Source organism: Mustela erminea, chromosome 16 (genome assembly GCF_009829155.1).
Source record: "Mustela erminea isolate mMusErm1 chromosome 16, mMusErm1.Pri, whole genome shotgun sequence".
Classification (NCBI taxonomy): domain Eukaryota; kingdom Metazoa; phylum Chordata; class Mammalia; order Carnivora; family Mustelidae; genus Mustela; species Mustela erminea.
Window position 1 is genome coordinate 27,988,633 of NC_045629.1, and position 16,083 is coordinate 28,004,715.

Sequence of the window (16,083 nt, forward strand, 5' to 3'; positions counted from 1 at the left end):
AGGGAGTCAGCTTCTCCCCTCTCCTTCTGCCCCTCTCCCTGTTCTGTCTCACACTCTCTCAAATAAACAAATAAAATCTTAAAAAAAAAAAATGGTCAGAGAAAACACATAAAATCTGGTAAAGAAGTTTCAGTATGTTCTGAAATTCATATTGAATTTGAAGGTCCTGGGATACAAAGCCTCAGTGAAATGTCCACTAATAAACATTACTAATGTCCACTAATAAACAGAATGCTTCAAACACATATCCAGAAATTAAGAGTCATCTATGTTCAGATCACCCAACTCCCAAGTTACCATGCTGCTTTTAAGATAAGGCAGCTTCACATTTTGTTCAAATCTACAAAGTGCAAACCAGATTGTAGTCAATTGTTTAAAATCTTCTGTCTGTCTTAAATATTGCAAAGTGAAAAAATTGTCCTATATGAACTACATTTCTTTTTTTACATATTGTGCTATCATGTTTAGAAAGAATTCTCTTTTGAGTATTTCATTAAAAGATCATCTCGGTAATTTTTCCATTTCAAGAAATATTGTTTCTGTCAAATACCTATCTGTTTGGTGGATAAACATATTTATTTAATCTTTGGGGGCTGGGAGTTGTCATAACTTCAGCAGATGAAAACATAATCATATGTGCTAGTCATAAAATATTTGGGATATAAAAAACACCTCTGTTGATACCACAACTGAACGACATGTCAAATTAGTTGCTAAGTCAAAGATTCCCATAAGAATAGAAAAGATCATTTGTTTTGCTGAAAATGTCAAAAATTATGGCAAGCACAGAGATTTCAGTTTTATTAACTTTTAAGGGCAGAAATGTGTGAATCTTGGATGACACAAAGCCAGCCTTTTTTTTTCTTTAAATATAAATTAAACCTGCTAATATATATACTCCCTGAAGATTGAGGTTTATAATAGAAATAGAAACTGACCCTTAACTATAACGGCACTACCGGATGCCGTTATAATAAGCTCCCCTAGATGCCATGGTGTAAATGTATTAGCTGTACTAAGAGACCCACTCCTGCTATAATTATGTTAGGAACCAATAAGACAGCTCAGAAATCAATATGCTAAGACAGATAGAGTAAAGGACCATGGCCAGCCCACTGGGAATAGATTAGTCTGGCAGGTCCCTAGCTGAGTCATGAAGAAGGGGATATCTTTGCTGTTGTAGAAAGCCATTAATTGTAAATTTTCCTGAACAAGGAACTTGAAGGGAAAGCTCAGACTGCGTTGTTCATACCACTCAATGAAAACTGCAACTCTTATTGATCAAGAGTTAAGCTTTTTATTCTTATTTCAAAATCCAACAGTGCAAAAATCTAAATGTTCAGAGGGATTTTTGAAGCTTTTCCCACAGTGCTACTGAAACTCTTCCTCGGTTATCAACAAACGTTTGAATATTTTTAAAACTTACAGGCTAGATCAATAAAATCATATTTATAGGCTAGATCAATAAAATCATATTTAGGCTAGATCAATAAAATCATATAGGCTAGATCAATAAAATCATATTCAAACTTGTTTGAATATTTTTAAAACTTATAGGCTAGATCAATAAAATCAAAATGGCCACTGTCTAAATAAATCATATTTAGACAGTGGCCATTCACACTGATAAGTTTACTGGTGGGACATCAATTATCTAGACAATTAATATATACATATCATATAATATGATGATAAGAGATGCATTCTTTACAAAATTTTCCACAGGTTGGCAATTACATGAGTATTAAATATTACTGTGTATAATAATAATAAGTTTGAAGAGTTACTGCAACTTATTTTAACTGTATCTCCTTGATTTTCCTTAATACTGTTAGGCTTATCTGAGTAATTTGCTTAGTAGACAGAAGCAGTCTAACTTAGTAGTATTGCTAAGAGAAAGAAATGAGCAAGAAAGATAGAAAGAGAGAGAGAGAGAGAAAGGAAGGAAGGAAGGAAGGAAGGAAGCAGGAGGAAGGGAGGAAAGAAAAAGAAAAAGAAAGAAAGAAAGAAAGAAAAAGAAAGAAAGAAAGAAAGAGAAAAAGAAAGAAAGAAAGAAAGAAAACAAAAGGCCAACCTTTTGTGGTTACAGTTTGGCACATCTGCTCATGTCCAATCAAGCTTTCAAACACAGAGTAGTAAACAAAAGCACCGATCAAGCAAGGACAAAGTCAGACACATAAGTGGTTTGAATGAGTGTGCAATTTCTGCCCATATGACCATCCTGACACAATTGCTCTAATTTTCTTTCCAGAAATGACTGATAAAAGATTTAGGTAATTGCTATGGAGACAGACTTCCTTCCATCACTAGGTATCTTGAATAATACAGCCTCAGGGTCATAAGATGGAGTGTCAGTTTCTGCAGAGTCCTAAATTAATACTTGTCCCTGCTTTAGCTACACTTCCTGTACATCTAATGAAGTGAATGTAATTTATTTTGACAACGTATTGAAAATCACTTGATCAAATGACTATTCTGTAATGAACACAAAAGGCAATATAGCCTTGGAAACTATAAACTCCAAAATAACATAAATACACATCAATTTCTCAAAGCACATTTTTTTCTAAAAAAAAAAAAAACTGCATGTTGTCAGAATAAGTGTGAAACAAAATAGTTTCTAAAAGCATAATAATTCATGCAAATGTAAAAAAATGTGCATTTTGCTCTAATGCCTGAGATTGACCCATCTCCATTCAGCACATGACCTTGTCCCCTCTAATCAAACTTAATTTATCTGGCTGATCTTTGCATTTCTAACTATTAAGTAGCACGCAGAAAGAAGACCAGAGAGCCGTGAATGGGCTAGTACTTAGAAGAAATTCCTGAAAATATTATAGATCGGCGCTGCCAGAAATTTTTTCTTCATACATACAGAGTCAATTTACAGGGGCATCTTTAAGCACCTCCACTAAAACCTTCATAACATCAGACAAACTCTAATTTGGAGGTCTCCTGAATGTTACAAAGTTTTCTATAGTTAATGAAATCAGCTGTGTGCTAATGAAAACTCCTAATCCTGACATCATAAATAAACAGGTTACATAATTTGTTAAAAGTCACACAACGCTAGTCTAATGTGCAAGAGAGTTTCTTTAGCAACATGAAAAACTTCTTAAATCTTGGGATGAAGTTTTTATTCTTTCCTTGTGGAAAAAATTACCTAAGATTTGAAAATATTAAAACCCTTGAATTATGCATATCTTCAATGGTGCAAGAACCAATTGCATGAGTGGGTTTTTTTTTTTTTCCAGAAAACTAGCAGAACACCTTAGAAACTGACAGAAGTAATAAAATCGAAATGTTTAGTTTTCAGTAAAAGGAAATGCCCTTGGTACCATCTTGGCAAGACGGCCAAAGCTAGGCCAGTGTCTGTACAGTGGCTCTGTGAGAGTACAATGTAGTGTTTAAATACAGCCAGGCAGAAGCCAGTGGATAATGCTCAGTAATGGGTTAATCAATACTTATTATGGTTTTATTGGTTCACTAAAGAGAGAACAGAACCTAGTGAGCACAGAGTCGAAAAAAATCACTGCATCTGATCTAGATAACATCTACTCTCCCTAAGGGATTTCCCTATTCAAGAATCCAATTTACCATGCCTGATTGACAAGGATTGGATCCTAGGGAATCACATAACTCTTTTTAGGACCCAATAAAATCCTAATGGATTTGTCTGACTGGCCAGGAGACTTCTAGTTTTACTAAACTGAGGTGGTTTGTTGCAATTAGCCTTTATTCCACTTGCAGTTGAAAAACTAGGCTATTAGGAATCATCCCCCCCTCCATGAACACTGGAGTCATGCTGGGATGTGCCCACTGGAAGGAGGTACTGTGCTGTATAAAAAGAAGGCTCTTATGATTGACTGTGAACATTTGAAAGCTTCTGAAAAAATTGTAATCAAACAAGATTCAAATGAAGAAGAGGAAAAGTTCAATGAAATTACATGCTTAAAATCCATTTATTGGTCAGTTAGCACTTACAATGCATTTCTCTTTCAGGTAACGGACGCAGAAAAGAAACTCTCTGTTTGAAAACACCTTTGAAATGTGTACCTTTGCTATCTGAGCTTCCCCTTTAATATCTGAAGTTTGAAAAAAAAATCATTCTGCCACAACAAAAATCTCACAGATGGTTGTTCTTTTTTTTTTTTTTTTTTTTTTTTTTCCTAGAGATAATGTTTTTACTAAGCAGTTAACTTGTTCAAGCACACTAGTTTTTGATCATGGCATACTATCTTGGTGGTTCTTAAGAAGTCAGAAAACAGTGGGAGTGTGATGAGACTTGAAATCCGGGTTGAAACATAGCTGAAGGAGAACTTTTAAATAGCATAAACCTATTTTAAAGCAAATATTCCTTTAATATAAAAATCACTGGTGCAACCTATTTCCCTCTAGAATTGTTCCTGCTCTTTCACAGGCATAAGTGATGCTTTAAGTGTGTTTAAAGAGAATGGATTTCATAATCAGAAATACATTCACTTATGAAATGTCTTTAAATAGACATCATGATTTCCTCTGTTCCCTTTAGATGTGGAAACCTTAGTGATGTTCAGAGAGCTCACATGAGCTCACATGATCAGCCTGCTAGATCAAAATTTCCAGTAAAAAAAAAATGCTAATTGTGTACAAAAGATCCATTTCCAATAAGAGATGCACAACTCTATGATAATAAATGTTTAAATATATGGAAGGGACACATAAATTCATATATTTCAACATATACAATTATTTAAATATAAATGTAGAATACTATCACATTTAACTGTACATAAATTTTTAAATTATGACATTTAAGCCCAGTGACCAAAGAAGACAAAAAATGGTGTGTATGATAATTATAGAGGAAAGGTAAGAAAAAAGGAGAGAGATAAAAAGAAGATAAGAATGTAGAACAAGAAAGCAATTGAATAAGAGGACATTGATAAAATACTAATATGTGATTGTTTAAGTAAAATTATAAGTAATTTTAGTTTTTTTTGCTTTATTCTAGTTTTTACGGAAGACACTCTTTGAAATAAAAATGTAAATTTCATTAATAATTAAAAAGAGGTGTGAGGTTAAATATGATGATGTGAAAATTACATTTGTAAGCATCATAATTCTAAGGAGGCTATAGATACTGTCAAAAGTGTTGAAATGATATTGTAGATGAGGATTAAAATTGGTCTGTACTAAATTTATGTAAGGCTAATTTATGTAGGGTTCAAGATTATTTTATAAGTATCTTGTTACAGTTTGTAGGGTAAGTTCCAAATAATTCTGATAATCTAAAAATGAAATAACTTATCTGGAGCTAATATATTTCCATCACCTTGGCACACATTGAAGTTTTTCTAGGGACCAAGGAATAAATGTAAAGATGTCAATAGAACTAGATTAGTTTTAATCAGAATATGGAAGAAATATTTTTGAAATGCTATCAGAATATGGACAGGGTGTTTTACTGGATGGTTAAAATGTCCCTCATTAGGATTTTTTGCATTTTTTGTAATTATGGTCCCCGTTGTTGTTCTAGGACTTAAGTGATGTACTGTTGCTTGTTAAGGGTTTAGCAGAATTTTCTTATTTTAGATAGCATGGATTACATGATTTGTTAATTAATAGTATTCAATTTTATTTTATCTATAACCTATAGATAAATACAGATAATCTATAATCTAATTTTATTTAATCTATAATACAACTAGCTGTATTCCATCCATAAGTTACTATAACATAAGGAGCAATATTTCTAATTCCATATGCTGTTACCAAAACTTTGCTATCCTTCTGTAAAATGACAGTTTATTTTCTCTACCTTGAAATTGTTTGGATCTATTTCACTGTGTGGATATATAGAATACGGGAGATCTAATGTTATGCAAACCTGTAAGACTCACTTATAAAGGTGATGTGGTTTTTGTCTGGTTCTCAGAATGCTTGCTCATGGAACCTAGCCCCGACATTGTGAAGATACCCAGGTCAAGTGGAAAAGCCATGTGTAGGTATTCCAGACACCACTCCCAGCTAAGCTCTCCACTGATAGCCAGCATGAAGAGGCAAATTCATGAACATGTAAGTCTATAGGTGAGTTCAATCCCTAACCTTTGCCCTGATTGATGCCAAATGAAACAAAGAGTTGTTATTTCTGTTAAGCCTTCACCAAGTTGAAAAACTGTGATCAAAATTAATGCTACTTTTGTTTTAAGTCACAAAGTTTTCAAGTAGTTTTTAGGTAGTAATAGATAACCAGAACCAATTTTATTAATTAGAAACAGGGTGCTATCATAGTGAAATATAAAACATGTTGCTTGGGGGCCAGGTAGTGAGTGCAAGCTGAAAGGACTTTGAGAAAGGTGTTAGGGAAAGATTAAACAGCTTGAAGAGAAAATTCATAGATATAGCACTCAGGGAGACTGTTAGTGATGGTTAAAAGATATGAAGAAAGTATTACTGGGAGCTGGAGAAACAAAACCCTTATTATGCAGTGGCAAACAGCATAACCACACTTAGCCTTTGATATTGTGAAAATAGAAAGCAATCCTAATAGACTGGTTGATTGAGCTAAGGAGGTTCCTAGGCAGACTACTTGCCATCTGGGTCCTTCTCACTGATTTTAATAAAATAAGAAAGTGAAAAAGTGACTTAAAAAAACTATTGTTTCATTTTCAAGTAAAATTAAGCAGAGATATAAACTCTTACTGAGTTCAAAATTTTTTTTTAAATAATGATAATATTATTGGCTTCCCCAAGTTCCTCAAATGAGAATGAACTCCAGAGCAAATATTAAATCCAAGGTGGGAATATGGCATCATTTCAATGCCTCTGAAGATTAAGGAATTGCTTTAGAAATTCACTCAGTCAGATAATACCCTTTAATAATCTTAAATGTGCAGATCACAATGTTCTCTAATAGAAGTCTTATAAGATGCCAGAGATGGAGGAGTACTTACCAAACAGTTGTTGGTTATGAATTTGTCTGGATGAACAACAGTAAGATTCACTTAAAAACCCACTGAATTTTTAAGGGAATTGTGTGGTTGAAAACACTGCTGCATTGTACTTAATTGAACAGTGACAGTACAAAATGAAAAATGACCTTTAGGTCCCTGAACCACTATAAGATAAAGCAAGCTGATAAAACTACTCAGCAGCATATAATAACTATTCTTTATGGAAAAGAAAGGATGACTCAGAAGGTAAAACCAAGAGCCTAAAGGTCAGAACAAAAATCTATGAAGAATCATTTCTAGGCAGGAGTAGTAAGCCCTAATAAATGAACTGGAATATGTGCCTAGATAGTTTACTGAATTATTATGGAACAGTGAATATAATGTGCTGCTCACTACCCCCTCCTTTGGTGGTTGACACACAAACTGCCAGCCACTTGATGGAAGCCATCTTGGACCTGGGTCCTGAGCGCCATCTGAGCTACTTCAGCTGATGCTGCGGACATAAGAAATTAGCCATCCCAGTCAAACCTGGCCCAAAATGTCAATTTATGAATAAGCAAATTACGGTTGTTTTTTAAGCCATTTAAATTTGGCATGGCTTTTTTGTGCATCAATAAATAACCAGAACAGCAATTGTTAATGAGAACACATATAACGGGGGGGGGGGGACGACAAGGCATTTACCAAGAAGTAAGAATGAAATTGACTTTAGATTTCTCTTTAGTGCATCAGATTGCAGAATATATTAGATCGATGCTTTTCAAGCTCTGAAAGTAATTTTGAATTGTCAAAGCCCGTATGTATAGCTTGTAAATTCTTAATCTACTTATTTTCATAATTAATCTTTGAAGGATTTTCAATGAATTCAATATTCAACCACAAAATTAATATTTCATATCTTCCATGTATTTAATATACTCTCTTTTAGGAGAGTATGAACAATCTTAGTGAAAAAAAGAATTCTTTTTTTTATCCCCAAGCATTGATCAGGTAAGACAGGGTTAGGTGAAAAACCTACACATCTCACTTCACAGAAACTAAACCAAATGATAACACATGATATGTAATCCATTAATTTGCCATTGTACTACATTAAAGATTTATTTTTTTCTTTGGTTCCTTGTTAATACCGTTAACCTATGGATTTTTCAAAGCTAATTCTGTGTCTTTCATAGTATTTTCCTTACAGATCTCAGTGCTCTGCTATGATAATAAATGAAGACTATAAAAAATAAATAACAAACTAGGGATAAAGTAAGGAAGGTGATTAGAATTGGAGAAGGGGTAGAATTTCCTCAGACTATGTCATGCTTCTCCCTACTTGACATGTTTTGGATTGCTCAGAAAATGACACTAAGGACAGCATCCCTATCAGAGTTGCAGAAAGATAGCTCATTTTTGAGCTTTACTTTTGGTTAAACCAAAGCACAGCTGCCGCAATACATCTAATTACTGCAGTAATTAAAGTTCTTACCTTACCTGTGTAGTCAAGGACACAAGGACTTCTAATGGGAACAAATCTAGATATAAAAGCTTGCTGTCAATTAGCCCTGATGGCTTGAAAAAATAATGAAGGACAATGAGGGTTGAGTTACAGCTCTGTACAATAACAAATATAGTAATTCGGCACCTCTTTCTTTTCTTGGATTCTACCCAAGAGTTTGGGAGAAGAAAGACAAGATTATCTGGGTAATATGATCTTAAGACTATCAGTGGATAATGGTATCCTTGGTCAACTTTGTACTAGTGCTTACCTCTAACAAAAGATGGGACGGCTACAAATACAAGCCCCTCCATCTGGGAACAACACAACTGTTCAGTTTCTTGTCACAGATTCTGTCAATAGAATGCAGACCAAAAAAGGAGAAGAGAAATATGACTCTGCCATCCATAGAGTTTTACATTCAGCCCTCTCTCAGTAAAATCACTTTTCCCGATAAACCTGGGGTTTCACAGGCAGGCAATATGTTGAGAATATCTTTTTGTCACTGTTGTTGTTTTAATCATCACACTTCTGCTTTGATAATGAAATTACCTGTAGTAAATGGTGGGGGAAAAAAGTCTTAGAAACTTTTCATCCTTAGAATATCCTGAAAGGATTGTGTATTGATCTGAAAACACAGATACAATATATATTATGTATAATGTTGTTTTTGTGGTCTTTCGAACTTGCTGCTGGATGCTGAAGGTCATCTGCTTACCTGTTTTCTCTCCTGGGTTATAAAGGCATTGAGTCTACATTATGGATGAATCCCAGAGCCTTTGTGGCTAGCAAAATGTATATGCCATGTCTTGATCTGAACTGAACTTGGCCTTTGCATTAATTGAATTTTCATTCTACTGATTATGAATGCAAGCATTCCACTGAAAACAATCACTTCCACTTTTTCTATTTGCCCTGTTCTTTTTCCTATTTTCTCACTTTTATTGTACAGAGAAAAATACATATATGATGGTTAGTTTTATACATCAATTTGGCTGAACTACCGTACCCAGTACTTTCACTAAACACTAACCAAGGTGTCCCTGGGAAGGCATTTGGTAGATAGAGTTGAGATTTGCAAGCAATTGGCTTTAAAGGAGATTGTCCTTGATAATCTTGGTGGGACCTCATCCAGACAATTAAAGACCATCAGAACAAAAGCTCAAGTTTCCCAGAAAAGACATTCTGCTTCAAGACTGCAGTGTTACATCCTGACTAAATTTCCAGCCTTCTGGTATATTCTACAGATTTATCCTTGCTGGCTCCCACAATCATATGAACTAATTCCTTAAAGTAAATTTGTGTGTGTGTGTGTGTGTTTCTGAAGAATCCTGACGTGCATATGTTCAGGACTCGTGGAACTTTATACTATATACTTGAAACTATATAATAGATATCTCAGAAGATACCATGGGCTTTTTTTTTTTCTATGTCTTCATGTTTACCATTTCTTGTTTTATGTTTTAATACCACATCTTTGTAGTCACTAATAGAAATGAAACCATGTATTTCAAAACTACCAATCTAGGGTGCCTGTATGGCTCAGTGGGTTAAGCCTCTGCCTTTGGCTCAGGTCATGATCTCAGGTTTCTGAGATCAAGCCCTGCATCTGGCTCTCTGCTCAGCAGGGAGCCTGCTTCCCCCTCTCTCTCTGCCTGCCTCTCTGCCTACTTGTGATCTCTGTCTGTCAAATAAATAAATAAAATCTTTTTTTAAAAAAGCTATCAACCTAAGTACTTTAAAAGAGCAATATGAAAAACCTGTAAGTTAAACTATTTATCATATCAATTAGTCAAGTTGCAATATTTTGTGCTTACATATTGCCTCATAATGCTTCAGTAATTTTATATATTATTTCCTATCAACTGAAAATAATATATTTAATCACCATACTATTTATTTTGTTATTTTCAGTGGCTAAAAGGAAATATACAGTAAATTGTCCTTAAAATAAAATGAAAAAGACTTTTAACAAGAAAAATTACTACATCCTGATTTCTGGAAAATGATACAAGAACTGCACTTCGTGGCTGTGGATAACAGCAGGAAATAGCACATGGAATGAGCGTATTTTTTGCAATAATAATTGAGCAGCTTAGGTTCAAGATTATGAACAACAACAACAGAAAAACACATGGTTAGTCAATTTGAAAATGTTAACCTAATTGCCTGGAGAAACGTGAAAGAGTTCTTAATACAAAGTATGGTTATTTTTAATAGAAAAGACATAAAAAATAAAAGAACTGATCATTTTATTAAGAACGTATCTAACATAGAGGCTTATAAATGTTTGGATCTCAGAGTCCTTGTACGTTCTAAAGAATTATTGAGGACTCCAAAGAACTTTTGTTTATTTGAGTTACAGTTCTTAATACATACCATATTAGAAGAAAATATCGTATTAGAGTATAGTATTAGAAGAAAAAAACAGGCACTTTACAAAGATTTATTAATTAAACTTAAAACAGCAATACAAAACTCACTTTATGTTAACATAAATAAAATACTTTATAAAAAAAACTGTTCTCCAAAATTTAAGAAAAATAGGGGTTTTTGGGGTATGTTTTAAATTTGCAAGTATCTTCAATATCTGGCTTCATAGATGACAGATGGATTTTTATATCTGCTCTGTGCTCAATCTGTTGTGATAGCACAAATCATACATAGCTTCTGGAAAACCCACTGTGCATTTCCGAGAAAATAAGTGAAAAGGCAAAAATACCTCATAGTATTATTATGAAACTAATATTACCAGACCCCACGTTGAGAAGCACTGACCGCAGTGCCTCTTTCCCGTTTGATGCTAAATCCATTCAGGCCATGATGACGGTGGTCACCATGCCTTGATGACCAAACTAGGGTCTGCCTCCTTCTCTGAGCCAAACCATGCATAAATATATATTTAATGGAAGTCAGAGAAAAATAATGGATACAAATATGGTCATGCCTTTTCTTTTGCTGTTCAAGTGTTGTCCAATAAAATCCAGACAGAAACAGCAATGCCTCTAGCTGACTACCTGCAAAAGAGACCATTTAATACTCTATGTTTTTGGACAGCAGAGCACGTTTATTAACCTTGGTATTAGGAATTATAGTAGCTTCCTCCCTCTGTTCCCCTCCTGAAGGCCCAACTGAGACACTATTCCACGGAACAGAACTGCACTGGCCACTTTTATGACTTATTTCAGCAAATGCTGAGACAATGGCAACATCCAGCAAAACTCTTCAGACCCCTTGAGGAGCACTTGGGTTCAGTTTTCTTTTTTTTTTTTTTCTTTTTTTTTTTAAAATTTCTTTTCAGCGTAACAGAATTCATTGTTTATGCACCACACTCAGTGCTCCATGTAATCTGTGCCCTCCATAATACCCACCACCTGGCTCCCCCAACCTCCCACCCTCCACCCCTTCAAAACCCTCAGATTATTTTTCAGAGTCCACAGTCTCTCCTGGTTCACCTCCCCCTCCAATTTCCGTCAACTCCCTTCTCCTCTCCATCTCCCTATGTCCTCCATGATATTTGTTATGCTCCACAAGTAAGTGAAACCATATGATAATTGACTCTCTCTGCTTGACTTATTTCACTCAACATAATCTCTTCCAGTCCTGTCCATGTTGATACAAAAGTTGGGTATTCATCCTTTCTGATGGAGGCATAATACTCCATAGTGTATATGGACCACATCTTCCTTATCCATTCATCTATTGAAGGGCATCTTGGTTCTTTCCACAGTTTGGCGAATGTGGCCATTGCTGCTATAAACATTGGGGTACAGATGGCCCTTCTTTTCACTACATCTATATCTTTGGGGTAAATACCTAGTAGTGCAATTGCAGGGTCATAGGGAAGCTCTATTTTTAATTTCTTGAGGAATCTCCACACTGTTCTCCAAAGCTGCTGCACCAACTTGCATTCCCACCAACAGTGTAAGAGGGTTCCCCTTTCTCCACATCCTCTCCAACACACGTTGTTTCCTGTCTTGTTAATTTGGGCCATTCTAAGTGGTGTAAGGTGGTATCTCAATGTGGCTTTAATTTGAATCTCCCTGATGGCTAGGTGACGATGAACATTTTTTCATGTGTCTGATAGCCATTTTATGTCTTCATTGGAGAAGTGTCTGTTCTTGTCTTCTGCCCATTTTTTTGACATGATTATCTGTTTTGTGTGTGTTGAGTTTGAGAAGTTCTTTATAGATCCTGGATATCAACCTTTTGTCTGTACTGTCATTTGCAAATATCTTCTCCCATTCCGTGGGTTGCCTCTTTGTTTTGTTGACTGTTTCCTTTGCTGTGCAGAAGCTTTTGATCTTGACAAAATCCCAGAAGTTCATTTTTGCTTTTGTTTCCTTTGCCTTTGGAGACATATCTTGAAGGAAGTTGCTGTGGCTGATATTGAAGAGGTTACTGCCTATCTTCTCCTCTAGGATTCCGATGGATTCCTGTCTCACTTTGAGGTCTTTTATCCATTTCGAGTTTATCTTTGTATACGGTGTAAGAGAATGGTCAAGTTTCATTCTTCTACATATAGCTGTCCACTTTTCCCAGCACCATTTATTGAAGAGACTGCCTTTTTTCCACTGTATATTTTTTTCCTGCTTTGTCGAAGATTATTTGACCATAGAGTTGAAGGTCCATATCTGGGCTCTCTACTCTGTTCCACTGGTCTATGTGTCTGTTTTTATGCCAGTACCATACTGTCTTGGTGATCATAGCTTTGTAGTAAAGCTTGAAATCAGGTAACGTGATGCCTCCAGTTTTGTTTTTGTTTTGTCTTGTTTTCAACATTTCCTTAGCAATTCAGGGTCTCTTCTGATTCCATACAAATTTTAGGATTATTTGCTCCAGCTCTTTGAAAAATACTGGTGGAATTTTGATCAGAATGGCATTAAAGGTATAGATTGCTCTAGGCAGTATAGACATTTTAACAACATTTATTCTTCCAATCCAAGAGCATGGAATGGTCTTACATCTTTTTGTGCCTTCTTCAATTTCTTTCATGAGTGTTCTGTAGTTCCTCGAGTACAGATCCTTTACCTTTTTGGTTAGGTTTATTCCCAGGTATCTTATGGTTCTTGGTGCTATAGTAAATAGAATTGATTCTCTAATTTCCCTTTCTGTATTTTCATTGTTAGTGTATACGAAAGCCACTGATTTCTGTACATTGACTTTGTATCTTGCCATATTACTGAATTGCTGTATGAGTTCTAGTAGTTTGCAGGTGGAGTCTTTGGGTTTTCCATATAAAGTATCATGTCATCTGCAAAGAGAGAGAGTTTGACTTCTTCATTGCCAATTTGGATACCTTTTATTTCTCTTTGTTGTCTGATTGCTGTTGCTAGGACTTCTAATACTATGTTGAACAAGAGTGGTGAGAAATAGTCAGCAAGCATGCTTTCAAAGCCACAAGAGACTCTAGATATACTATGTTCTAATTCCTTCATGAAGATACCCAACCCCTCTTCTGAAAGCAGCACAGTATTATTATTATAGTCTGCTATAGTCATAGTCTGTTAGTAGTACCATTTGCAGCTTATAAGAAAGAAGGAAGAATTGTTATAGAACAGCATCCCAAGTGTCCTCCTCATGTCAATTTTTGACAGTTCTAACCAAAGTTTTAGCTTTCTTTCAAGGTGTCTATTTTTTTTTTTCTTTCAAAGAATCAGAGTCTCTATAAATGTATTTAAAGCAAAAAGAGAGCTTACTGTAGAACTCCGTGGAATCTAGGGACCCATTGCTCATTTTTCTTTCTCGTGGACCACATGATACTCCTGTTTCCATCTAAATGTATGCTGCCTTGGAACTTTGATTTGCAGTGATTCCTTTTTGTCTCATGTCTCTTTGCATGCTTACCTACATCTCTGTTGAACTTCAGAATACTAAGGAATTTTCCAATGTCCCTTTGGTACTTAAAGGATAACATTTCCCTACGTTCTGACTTCCAGTTTTGTTGTTTTTGTTGTTGTCAAGAAGACAAGTGTGAAGCTAATTTTTGTTCTTTTTATTTATTTATTTAGAGATTTATTTATGTATTTATTTGAGAGGAGAGGGAGACACAGAGGGAGAGAAACTTTAAGCAGACTCCCAGCTGAGCACAGAGCCTAACGCAGAGCTTAATCTCATGACCCAGAAATCATGACCTGAGCTGAAACCAAGAATCTGACACTTAACTTTGACTGACCTAGCCGCCCCAAATTTTTGCTCTTTTTAAAATTTTATATATATATATATATATATATATATATATATATATATATATATATGTTTTTTCTGTAGGTACGTTTAGCATTTTCTCTCTATAACTGCTTATTTGGATTTTTTCTTTAGCTTTCTTTGTATTTATTTTGCATGAGGTTCACAGTGATTCTTGAAGCTTGATGTCATTTATCAGTTTCAGAAAATTCTCATTAGCGTTATATTTTCAAGCATTGCTTCTGCCCCATTGGCTCCCCCCTCTCTTTCTACAACCCTTATTTCATGTATGTAAAATATTTTCAGTATATCATCTCTCTTTCCTGCTCTTTTTTTAAATATGTTTTCTATCTTTGTGTTTTTCCAGGCTTCTGAATATTTTTCTGTCCTACATTTTATGCAAGTAATAATCTCTGTATCTGTGTCAAATATAACACTAAACACACTTAGAGATTTAAATTTTATTCACTGAATTTTTTAGTTCCTGAAATTTCAGTTTGCCTTATGTTTGCATATTCCAGTTCTCCGTCAAAAAAAAAAAAAAAAAAAATCTCACATTCTTGAAATCCTTAAACTTAATGAGTTCAGCCATTTAAAGTCTGTGTCTCATGACTCCATTTTCTGGAACTACCTAAACCTGTACTTCTCTTCCATTGTTTTTCTAAGGTTCTAAAACATGTACTTTTATTATACACCTTGTTATTTTAAAAAGGTGCTGGAACTTATAATGTCTAGAAATAATTTGAGGTCTAGAATAATTATATCTTCCTTCAGAGAGAATATGCTTTTGTTCTTGAAGATAGCTAGGGGCAGTTAAGATTTCAAATCAGACAGCCCAGTCCAAGGCAATGAGTTTAAATTGTGCTTCAGTCTCTGTAACAACTAATCTATTTCTGATTAACTTTTACTCCTAGTATGTAGACTTGTAGGAACATAAAGCCTGAGGGCCCTGGATTTCAGTTTTTGTCCTCCAGATCCTTAAAGTTTTCAAAGCACTGTGCTCTTTCCCAAATTCAGCCATCCATATAGCAGTCCACAAAATCCCCCTAGTAAAAAAAGTCTTTATGTGAGAGTAGCCTAAATTGGTAAGTTCACCTTTCAGGGTTCCTTTACTCTCTAGTGCACCTAGATCCATGGCTCCATTATGGCTCCATAATTCCTTGTTAGCTTTTGAACTTTCCAGTGTCTTTAGATTTCTTTTGCCAGACTTTTGGGTGAGACTTTTATCTAAATTTCTAAATTTCCACTATTACTGGAAATGTCATTTCTCAAAGAAAATTTTTGAGTAGACAGATCACCAAGTAAATAGAACAATGAATAACAGGTAAGGTACAACAAAAATACAAGCTAAAAATGTGAATCATAATGATTGTAAACCCACCACACATTAATATACAGACTTTTTAGCTGTGTAATAAATCATTGTTGCTATTTAATGTAATTTCTCTAGAAGAAAAGTTAAAACGGACAATTAAAAAT